This window comes from Trachurus trachurus (assembly GCF_905171665.1).
Source record: "Trachurus trachurus genome assembly, chromosome: 9".
Lineage (NCBI taxonomy): Eukaryota > Metazoa > Chordata > Actinopteri > Carangiformes > Carangidae > Trachurus > Trachurus trachurus.
The window spans coordinates 3,610,410-3,622,629 of record NC_139895.1 but is presented as its reverse complement, the minus strand read 5'-3'; the positions used below and the strand labels follow the sequence as shown (position 1 = coordinate 3,622,629).

Genomic DNA, 12,220 nt, shown 5'->3' with positions numbered 1-12,220 from the left:
TTTTTCTCTCTCTCTTGCTGCTCAGGTGAGTGGGGCTTGGTGACAGCTTTGTTGTGACATCATAAAGTCACAGAACTCTTTCTTTCTTTGTTTCGTCCCTAGTGTCTTTCTCTCAGACGATGATCGTCTCTGCTCAGGAAGTGATGTCATTCACTGGAGCCGAGCTCGACTTCTTCTTCTTCTCTGGCAGCGACTCGAGGAGAGAGAGAGAGGGAGAGAGAGAGAGGTAGAGCTGTGTGTAATGTGTTGGCTGCAGCTCAGATTCCTGCTCTGTTGCTCATCTCTACAGCAAAATCACATGAGAGAGAAACACATGGAGGGAGAGAGAGAAAACAGAGAGGAGGAGGAGGAGGAGGAAGAGGAAGGAGGAGAAAGAAGAGGAAGAGGAAGAAGAAAGAGAAGAAGGAGAAGAGGAACAACAACAACAACAACAAAGGCATCATCATCAATATCAATGACGATGACAGTTTCCTGTTGCCGTCCTGCTCTTTTAGAATGGCAGCATTTAAGGTGGATTGATTTATTTGCAATCTGTCAATCACACTGGGCGCCATGCAAGGAAACATTCCACCTTAAAAGTGTCTCTATCTATCTATCTATCTATCTATCTATCTATCTATCTATCTATCTATCTATCTATCTATCTATCTATCTATCTATCTATCTATCTATCTATCTATCTATCTATCTATCTATCACTCTAGTGGTCAGTGGAGGAACTGCAGCGTCTCGACACCAAAACACAACAAACAGAAGAACGGACAGATCTTCTCGTCCTCTTTTCCTTTTTTTCTGCTTCTTCTTTATCTCCACCTCCCTTCCTCTCTCATCCCTCCCTCCCTCCCTCTCAATCCTCCCTTTCCGCTCCCTCCTCCTCCTCTTCCTCCTCCTCCTTCTCCCTCAGAACAAACCAGAGCCAAAAGCCTCAACATTCCTGACATTCAACGCAACCCAGAGCTCTCTCTCTCTCTTTCTCTCTCTCTCTCTGTCTGTCTGTGTCTATGTCTCTCGCTCACACAAACACAGGAATCCACATGCCTTTCTCCAACTCCCCTCTCCTCCCCCCCCCCCTCCTCCTCCTCCCCCGCCTCTCCCCCCTTCCCTCCCTCTCCAGAGTTCACTGAGAACAAAACAGACACAGTAGAAACAATAGAGACGAACACACAAGTTAAAACTTTAATGTGTTCGACATCGTCGGCCAATCAGAGACCAGCGAGGTCACGGCGATCCAGGTGCAGCGGTCTGAACCAAAGGTCAAGGGTCAAAGCTGCTCTCTGATTGGTCGCCCATCCATGTTTAAAGGTATAATATGTAGGAATTGCCCCCATCTAGCGGTGCGGTTGCATATCGGAACATATTCTTGATGTTGCATTCACGTGAAATCGGGCGGACGTCAGACAGACAACAGACGCTACATGTAACAGGATAAACAAGCGTCTATGTAAACAAGTGGTCGGCCAGCACGAGGCAAAACAATACAGGCGTGACAATATGTTGTCATGGTGATGTCGTATTGTTTACCTGACCCACGTTTTACCTAGAGCACTGGAAAAGAGATTAACGACACGCATTGGTCCAATGGAAGCGCCTCCTGGTGGAGGAATATGGGTATTGCAAAAGCGCCCAAGAACTGACATCTCTGCATTGTTGGTGAATGAGCAGTGTGGTGTTTTCAATAATTTAAGGACATTTATAGATCACCCACGTTAATAGCATCATTGAGGATCCTTTACAGATAAACATTAACACATAGGCCAGTAAAAAAACACAAAAAAAAACAGTTGTCTACATTAATGTTTCAATCTACATTTTGTAATAAACAAATAATTTGATATGACCAAGACACCTAAAAACAAAAACACGGCCGTTTTCATCAATTTACAAGCAAGTCCTATGCACTTGAACACTCAGCACTTTATGTAAAACTCATGTATTTGATACATTTTTATTGCACTCTAATACTTTATTCCTTTAATCACCTCTTAGCGCACTTCAGGTAGGCTTTTAAAACTGTCATGTTGTTATGTACTATGTAGGCTTACCAACTGCCATGTCTGTCGTAACCGTTTGTCTGTCAATTCGTAATTGTTATGTTTGATGTTTGTCGCTACAGGACTACTGATGGAAATTAGCAGCTCCGCTAAATCTGGTGCAGCCATCTTTTTATTGTTTCAATAACTAATGTCACTGCACACTGTCCTTTTTAAATAAATAAATGAATGAAATGAAGTGGGCAACACACATATATTGGAGTGAATGGGTTTTCTGGGCGCTTTTGCAATACCCATATCCTGCCACTCGGGGCGCAAAAACCCTTACCACGGGAGTCAATGGTGGTGTCGTTACTTTCTTTTACAGTGCTCTAGTTTTAAGGTCTTTCTCTGGTGGAGTAAAAGGACATCCGGTTGGTTTGCCGACGGCCGTCTGCCTGACTGCACCTGAATGCAACACCAGTGCCTCCGTCCTTCCTCACACTACACAGTGGTGACAGTTTTAACAGGCCGAGCCCACAGCTCCGCTGAGTTTCCGTGGTTACATACGGTCACGCTGCCACTCAACGTAAAAAGTGGCAATGCAACATGGCCGCCTCGGTTCGGTGCGTCGCCCACTTATGTATTTGTAACGACTTGTAACAACTCATTCTAAGGTACCAGAAAGCTTTAATTTGTATGCAGCTGTGATTCCACTTCAGTGAAATACGGATTTATGAAAGACATGTTTGAGTTTTGCTGATAAAAAGCCAAATAAGTTACATACTGGGGCTTTAAAGGGATACTTCACCCAAAATCGATAAATCACCAATTCATCATCTGCTCCCCGTCATGCCAAGGAAGGGTTTGGAGAACTTTCAGAGTCATCAAAACGCTTTAGGAGTTCCATGGGGGGTCCGGCTGGTGACGGGTTTTCACACAATGGCGGCGGATAGAGATGTTTGTTGGTCGTTGTAAACCATTGGATGTATGACGTAAACACGGAAGAACATCTCGCAGCAAATCTCGCGCAACTTTTTCATGTGGCGGCTTCTAGGGCTGTCACTTTCTAGAAAAATTAGGTTCGAACGAATATTCGATTATCGAATAAAAAGTGACAGCCCTAGGGGCTTCGGGACACACGAGCAGTATGGAGGTATCTGAATGTTTCATAGTGTGTGTTTTGGACCATTCAAAAGTTAACTCTATCCGCCGCCATCATATGAAAATCCGTTGTGTTGAAAGTTCTCCAAACCCTTCCTTGGTATGACGGTGAGTAGATGATTGGTGAACTATTGATTTTGGGTGAAGTATCCCTTTAAATGATGTCACATCCTCCCCGTCTCCATGACAATGTGCTTCTTGCTCCATCGCCTGATACAAAAACCAGTCGCCATACTTCAGCAGCTGATGCAGGTGGAGGTTTGTGGTTAAAAGGTTTTAAGGTGGACGTTCATAGTTGAAAGTTTTTAAGTGGGATTCTTTAAAGGTGGACATTTACAGTTTTAAGGTGGAGGTTCGCAGTTCAAAGGTTTTAAGGTGGACGTTCATGGTTAAAAGTTTTTAAGGGGGGTCCTTTAAAGGTGGACATTTACAGTTTTAAGGTGGAGGTTCACAGTTTTTAAGGTGGACTTGCACTGTATTTCACAGTGGACAGAAATGGTGATGCCTGCACTGCATTTTAAGGTGGATGCACAAAGTTGAAAGATGTACACGACAACATACACAGTTCTTAAGGTGGACAACCCAGTTTTTTATGGAGCAAAGAGACTGGGTGAAGTTGAAGGAATTGAGAGGGGGCGGACACACGCACGCACACGCACACACAGGCCTGTGTTTTGCGAAGCTGCTGTTTTCAGCCTGTGGAGCTGCAGCAGCGTCTGTCTGATTATGTAACACAATAAACAATGTGACACACACTCACACACACACACACACACACACACACGTACAGCTGTGTGTGACGAGACTCAGCTGCTCCACAGGAAACGTTGTTCACATTGTTGAACATCGGTGCGGCTGCGTTCGACAGCGTGAACGTTCTCTGGACGTTTGTAGGTCACAGCAGCAGAAACACGTTACATAAGAGACGAGGCTCAAACACACTGACCTCACCGCCACTCTTAAGGTGGACGCGCACCGTTATTTAAGGTGGACGCTCACCAATGACTGTGTTAAAGTGGATGCTAAGTCCACAGGCAAAGTTTTAAAGGTGGACGCTCACTGTTTTTTCAAGGTGGACGCTCACCGTTGACAGTGTTAAACTCAATGCTCAGGTGGACACTAACAGTTTTTAAGGTGGACGATTAAAGTTGTAGTGTGGATGTTTACTGTTTTTAAGGTGGACAGTCACAATTCACAGTGTCAAGGTGCACAGTCAAAGTGTTTAAGGTTCTAATGTTGACATTTAGGGTTCACATTGTTAAGGTGGACGTTTGCAGTTGTTATGTTGGATGCTACCGGTTTTAATTAAGGTGGAGTTTCCAAGATGTTCTTAAGTTTGATTTAAGGTGGACTTTCCCAGTTGTCGGTGTGAGTCTGAACCCCGGTGCTCCGCTCTGGCATCTGAAGAATGTGGAGGAGCGCTTGATTTAACATGTCCAGCTTTGAAGTGACGGCCCAGGCGACGGGAATCGAACCCACCTGAAGCGTTAGAGCTGCATTCTTACCACACACACACACACACACACACACACACACACACACACACACACACAGATCCTGTATCAAACCGGGTCCATCCATCCGAACCGTGCCCCGGTGCATGCTGGGATGTTCAGATTCAGACTCCACCTCCCATGATGCACTGCAGATCTACTTTGATCACAACGAGCATGGACACAACGTTCACTAATAAAAAATGTGTTTGAAATTAGAAAGAATCCGAGCGGAGCCTCAGGTAACATTAGGCTCCGCCCACTCTGCCAGGCCGCAGCAGGTTTGAGTGTTTCCACTAAAGGGATAGTTCAACATTTTGGCAAATTGGCCCATTACCATAATCCCTATAGTCATAGCAGTAGGTTCGTTACCTTTAATTGTCGGTGCAAGCTATTTTTAGAACGGCGGAGCAGAGCCGTGAGCTGCTCAGAGCTACGCTACAGAGGCTCATTATGGGATTTCTTGGTTTCCCTCATCAAACTCATCAAATACACAATCCAACAACTCCACAACGCTCTGGTGGACAAGTTGTGACCTGCACATTCACCACGCTATGAGATAATAACACAACGTTACCACACAGAGTTGTTTTAGAGGGAAATACAGAGACTGCTTGATGAAAAACTGTCCCTAAAGGCAACGCGCATCAGCGGTTTTGCATGAATTTCCCTCTACAACAACTCTGTCTGGTAACGTTCCGACAATTTGCCAAAATGTTGAACTATCTGGATCAAATCCTCAGTTTGTGTTGATAATAGTTTTGCAGTTCTGATCCAGCTGTTTGGTGGATTCAGGAACAAAATGTCATTTAAATTCAATTCAAATTTGTCAAATAAACAACATAAATAATGTAGTACCATATATATATATATATATATATATATATATATATACGTATATACAGTACAGGCCAAAAGTTTGGACACACCTTCTCATTCAATGTGTTTCCTTTGCTCTCACTGAAGGCACCAAAACTATGAATGAACACATGTGGAATTAACAAAAAAAGTGTGAAATAACTAAAAACATGTCTTTTCTTCTTTGTCTTCTCTTTCTTCTTTTCTTCTTCCTCTCCTTCTTCCTCCTCCTCCTCTATCTCTGACCCCTCCAATTCTAGTTTCTTCAAAGTAGCCACCCTTTGCTCTGATTACTGCTTTTTGCTCTTGGCATTCTCTTGGTGAGCTTCAAGAGGTGAACCTGACCTGAAACTGGTTTTCACTTCACATGTGTGCATTGTCAGGGTTCATTAGTGGAATTTCAGTGAGAATCGACAGTGTAAATAGTCATGAAAATAAAGGAAATGCATTGAGTGTGTCCAAACTTTTGGCCTGTACTATATATATATATATATATATATATATATATATATATATATATATATATATATATATATATATATATATATATATATATATATATATATATATATATATATATATATACATACATTAATATTTTGCACCTGATTCTTGAAGGGACAACAAGGAGTTTCTATTCGGTTATAAAAAAGTCTCACGTTAATGTGGATGAATCTACGTTACCACTTGTTAATGGTCCATTTTAGATAAATCTATGGTTTTGTCTCTATAGTTATTTTGTTATTATTAGTGGTGGTGGAAATGCTGGGCGAGCCGACCAGCGTTTCTTTACTTTTGGTTTTGTGGCGAGTCATGAGAAAAACGCCGCAGAATCGCCGTTTATGGTGGGAACTACGACGGTATGTGATCGTCTTCCAACCTCTGACTTTAATTCTTGATGAATGAAAACATGAGTCTGTCTTGCGCCGGTCAAAGAATTTCACGGTGCGGAGGCTCATAAATGTAGTGTGAAAACACTTCGCTTTTCCATAACTCCTCGTTGTCCCTTTAAACCATTACAGTGACGGAGTACTAGGGCCACATTGACAAATAAAAAAATCACAAACTTGGAAATGTACGACTTAAGTCTGTGTTTTTTTTTTACTAATACTCCGTCATAGGACAATGAAAGGAAAATTGAAAATTGAATTCTGACACCAAACACCACATGGACACCACACACACACACACTGCTGCTTCACTTCGACTGTTTGTTTGTGTGTGTGAAGTGTTGTTTACACCCAGAGGCATCATGGGAGCTTCATCACTCAGAGAGTTTTAACTTCACTGGACGGAGGTTCAGGTTCAGGTCGTTTAGAGACACACACACACACACACACAGACACTGATCAGTGAGCAGGATCCAGGTGGAGACACGAGGACGATGTTTGATTGGACGGTGAGAGAGAGTCCAGAGGTGAAACTTCTCCTTCTTCTCCTGTGAACTGGTGCAGAAACATAAACCTGGATCTGGACCTGGATCTGGTTCTGGTTCTGGTTTTTCCTTCAGTCACAAGACCAGACAAATATGATCCAAGACTCGTACTGATGTCCTGAACACCAGGTCCACACACACACACACACACACACACACACACACACACACACACACACACACACACACACACACACACACACACACACACACACACACACACACACACACACACACACACACACACACACACACACACACACACACACACACACACACACTGGAGCTGCTCTCACAGTCTGAGCCAAACACTGAAGCTGCTGCTGTTGTGAAATCACTGACACACACAGAGCAACACACACACACACTGACACACACACCGACACACACCTGCAGGCAGCTGCTTCCCTCTGGCAGAAGATTCTTATAATCAATAATAATCAGTTATAGGCTATCTAATCTATATATCTATCTATATCTTTGCCCATCACACATATACAGTATAACAATCAACACCTTGCTGCTATGAGCACTCTGCACTTTGCCTACCTCATACATGGTTCTGTATTGTTTAAGTGTTGTCTATTGTCTAATTGTGTCATTCTATGTCTCACCTTTGTATAGTAGCTTGTGGTCTGTGTAATTCTGTGTATTTTATTATTTTTATGTAATGTGTAGGGACTACAGATGGAAATTAGCTGTGAGTTTAATCTGGTGCAACCATCTCTTAATTTTTTTCTGCAAATGATTAATGTAATTGCACACTGCCCCTTATTAAACTAATAAACTGAACTAAACTATAAACAGTGAACTACGTCCTCATCATTTCCCATAATGCACGGCGGCGACATCTTCAACCATCTGTCTAACAAATCCACAGACCTGATCGATCAATAGGCTACTGATCAATACTGACTGATATGTTGCTATGGCGACACCATCTTCATCATAGAGGACAAAAGCGAACATCTCGCCATAGTAACCGTGTAGAGCACCTGGTCCTTCCTGTCAACAACCTCCGACCAATAGGAAACCAGTAAAAGGTCGAACCAGGGGGGTCCGGGTCTGAGTCGTGTGACGTTCAAGGACCAGAGGAGAAAACAGCTCCACCTGTCTGACCTCCGACCTCAGGAACCAGATCCCCCGCAGCCCCCAACCGCCCTCAGACCCGGACTTCACTTATTAATACTTTTATTGATCGATGACTGTTTAGTATTATTATTATTAGCCTATTGTCCAACACTGACAATAAAGAACTGTTTAAAACTTGGACGGTGTTTTTTTGAGGTCAGTGAAGGCAACACGACTTCACCACTGACACACAAACACTGTAGAACTGATCCAGATATATAGATTATTGATTAACATCAGAGCTATAGGAGAAGTGTTGTCATGGTAACAGCACTGACTCAAAGCTACAAGTAGAGAATCACTGGATTTCTACGTATCGGTTTCCGATCAGTTTCTCCTCATTTTAACTCGATTGATTGATTGGTTTGATCACTTGTTGCTCCATAAATAAAGATTATTATTGTTGTTGTTATTATCCTGCAGGTGACTCTACTCACTATCAACCCGTCAACATTGTCTGTTTCCTCCATGTTTATTTCCTTTCTCTGTTTCCACTGTTGAACCTTTAACAACATGATCATCATGTATCAGTCTGAGAGTGGAGCAGCTTCCTGACCAGAACCAGAACCACATGCAGCAGGACTCTGCAGGGCTCTGATGGACTCTTTAAGACTCTGCAGGACTCTATTGGACTTTTTCCGACTCAATAAGACTATGTTGGATTCAATAAGACACTTTAGGACTCTGCAGGACTCTATAAGACTCTATTGGACTCTTTAGGACTCTGTAAGACTCTGCAGGACTCAATAAGACTATGCTGGATTCAATAAGACACTTTAGGACTCTGTTGGACTCTGTAAGACTCTGCATGACTCTATTGGACTCTTTAGGACTAAATAAGACTATATTGGATTCAGTAAGTCACTTTAGGACTCTGTTGGACTCTATTAGTCTCTTTAGTTCTCTGTAAGACTCAATTGGACACTTTAAGTCTCTATTAGACTCTGCAGGACTCTATTGCACTCGATTGCACTCTGCAGGACTCTGTAGTCTGGTCTAGGCCTCAGTAGCGGCTCTGCTCCGCTGTCAACCCCCCAAACCTCCTCCCTCTCCCCCCCGGCTTCACCTTCCTCCTCCACCCGCTACACGCATACACATACACACACACCACACACACACACACTCCGTTACCTGTCCGCAGGTTTTCCTCCGGATCCACAACAGCAGCTTCGGTTCGGCTCGGTTCGGCTCGGCTCGGCTCGGCTCGCTCCGGCCCCGGCAGGTCGGGGTTGTTGTCGGGGACAGACGGAGGGACAGACGGACGGGCGGAGCAGCTTTACAGGATCATGGTGGAGGAATGTAACGCTCCCACGGGGTCCTGGTCCTGGTCCTGGTCCGGGTCTCTCCGCTCCGACTTCCTTCACTTTTCAACACTTTTTTCTTTTCTTTTCCGACTTCAGGGACCGAGCCGAGCTGAGTGAGTGCGCGAGGAACAAAAAAAAAAAAAAACGGCTGTGTATTTACATCACATCCCGTCTGAGAGGAGGAGGAGGAGGAGGAGGAGGAAGAGGGGGAAGGAGGAAGAGGAGGAGGAGGAGGGAGAGGGAGAGGGAGAGGGAAGAGGGAAAGGGGGGAGAAGAGGGAGGGGTGGGGGTGTGTTCAAGTTCAGGACAAAAAATTAAAAATAAATGGAAAAAAATGGATTTAATAATTTGTTGTTGGACATGTGAGTACTTTTTTATTTTTTATTTTTAACGATTATTTTTATTTATTTATTTACATTTTTTAGGTGCATTGCACAGTGTTTTGTTGACTAATTATTATGGTTTTATTTATATTTTTCAATTAAATCAATCTTCAATCTTCTTCTTTACTTTAATTATTCATTTATTTTGGTCCTTTTCAGTATTATTACTATTTTCTTTAATATTTTCCATATGTTAAGGATGTTTAAAGGGATAGTTCAACATTTTGGCAAATCGGCCCATTGCCATAATCCCTATAGTCATAGCAGTAGGTTTGTTATCTTTGATTGTCGGTGCAAGCTATTTTTAGAACGGCGGAGCAGAGCCGTGAGCTGCTCAGAGCTACGCTACGGAGGCTCATGGGATTTCTTGGTTTCCCTCATCAAACTCATCAAATACACAATCCAACAACTCCACAACGCTCTGGTGGACAAGTTGTGACCTGCACATTCACCACGCTACGAGATAATAACAGAACGTTACCAGAGAGAGTTGTTTTAGAGGAAAATACAGAGACTGATGATGAAAAACTGTCCCTGAAGGCAACGTGCATCAGCGGTTTTGCATGAATTTCCCTCTAAAACAACTCTGTCTGGTAACGTTGTGTTATTATCTCATAGCGTGGTGAATGTGCAGGTCACAACTTGTCCACCAGAGCGTTGTGGAGTTGTTGGATTGTGTATTTGATGAGTTTGATGAGGGAAACCAAAGAAATCCCATGAGCCTCTGTAGCATAGCTCTGAGCAGCTCACGGCTCTGCTCCGCCGTTCTAAAAACAGCTTGCACCGACAATTAAAGGTGTACAGAAAAGAAAATTGAATTTGAGCCCACTCTGGATCATAAAATTAATGTGATAACTCACCTTTCAGACGTTGTAGGCCAAACTTTGTGCAAAATTCTATTTTTGAGTAAATCCGGGATGAATATATGTATTTTTTTTCCCGCATTGGATGATGCAGGCGCACGGATTATACGTCAGCCTGTACACGATTCACCAGCCACTGATATTGGATCCGTCAACCGTCATTCAAACATCTGAGACATGCACACACACACGGAGCTCGGTCTCAAGCTTTGAATATCCCGCCCGCTCGATAACGACCAATCAAATTCGTTTTCCTTACTCGAGTAAACTCGTGTTGCAGCTCGTGACAACTCGGCGCGACAAACAGGATAAACGGCCATTTCTGTACACCTTTAAAGGTAACGAACCTACTGCTATGACTATCCCTTTAAATTGTTGTATTAACACAAAAAAACAATACATTTATGTTTTTAAAAAAATTATTAAATCAACATCAACAACCAGATGATAAAAAAAACAACCTGTGTAGTAAAAAGTTTGTGTGTGAGTGTGTGTTGTGTCCAGTAGGGGGCGGCAGAGTTTCATCTACTCTGAGTAAAGTGATGAAGGTGAAGTTCTTCACTTTCTCTCTGTCCATCACTGACTCCTCCAACAGGGGGCGCTGTCTCCTTCTCCTTCTCTCTCTCTCTTTCTCCTTCTCTCTCTCTCTTTCCACATCACTTCCTCCCTGACAGTTCCCCCTCTCTGTGTGATGACGCAAGAGGCCTCTGCACTGTATACACAACATTACAGAGATGGCAATTACAGAGGGGATCCACAACTTTCTACGTCACAACGTTGTGAAGTTGTTGGAAAATAACTGTTGAATACACTCCACACTGAATATTCAGGAGTCACACACTGACTCACACACACACACTGATTATTTACTACATAAATAAACAGTCACGATGTCGTCTAAAACAAACGGTGACATAACTGTGACTGTTGTGAGGATTTTATTGTGAAAAGACTTTTTATTTCCTCCCACTACTTCATCCGAGCTTTTATTTTTGACACTATTTCGACGCTGGAGGTGACAAGATGAGAAAACCCAGCTTTGCTCAGAGACTCTTCACAGCTCGGAGGTCAGAGGTCATCCTGCAGTGAGCCCTCTGACCTCTGACCTCTCACCATGACAACCAGATGATAAGACTGTTGTTGTTGTTTTAGTTTTCATTGGTTTTGATGAAGGTTCTGCATCTTCTTCCTCTTGCTGCCGTTGACACTCGTATCCATCCCAGCTGAGCTCCACGGTTTCTGTGGCGGCGTTTAAGAAAGAAAAAAAAGAGGAAGTGATGATAAACTAAAAAACTACAAAGTTACATCAGAAGAAATCAGTGGAAAATCTCCTGAGACTCTGAGATTGAAGAGTTTCCTCAAAGTCTCACTTAAAGTTCCCTTAAAATAAAAACACCTTAAGTTTTCTTCTTAAGATTTAAACTGAAGTATTTAAGACTTCTTTTTGTTTGTTTGACACTTGAAGGATCTAACAATAACAAAAAACAACCCCCATGGAAACAGCAGATCCAAACTAGAGAATGCATTTCCTGAAGGAAATACGCTTGAATGCTGAAAGCTGGAAGCTGAATTAGCTGAATAAATTGTTGAAACAATGCTGAATTAAGTGAACTGCTGAA

General features: G+C 42.9%; 1 protein-coding gene across 1 annotated transcript in view; it reads right to left on the bottom strand.

The window, feature by feature from the left end:
• The window catches only part of ddr2l (discoidin domain receptor family, member 2, like), a 28,656-nt gene extending 19,176 nt beyond the window's left edge, over positions 1 to 9,480 (bottom strand). Inside the window, exon 1 of the mRNA XM_083978460.1 lies at positions 9,183 to 9,480. The gene's annotated coding sequence lies outside the window, so the exon portion shown is untranslated. The remainder of the gene's footprint in view (positions 1 to 9,182) is intronic.
• Between the last annotated feature and the right edge of the window lie 2,740 nt (positions 9,481 to 12,220).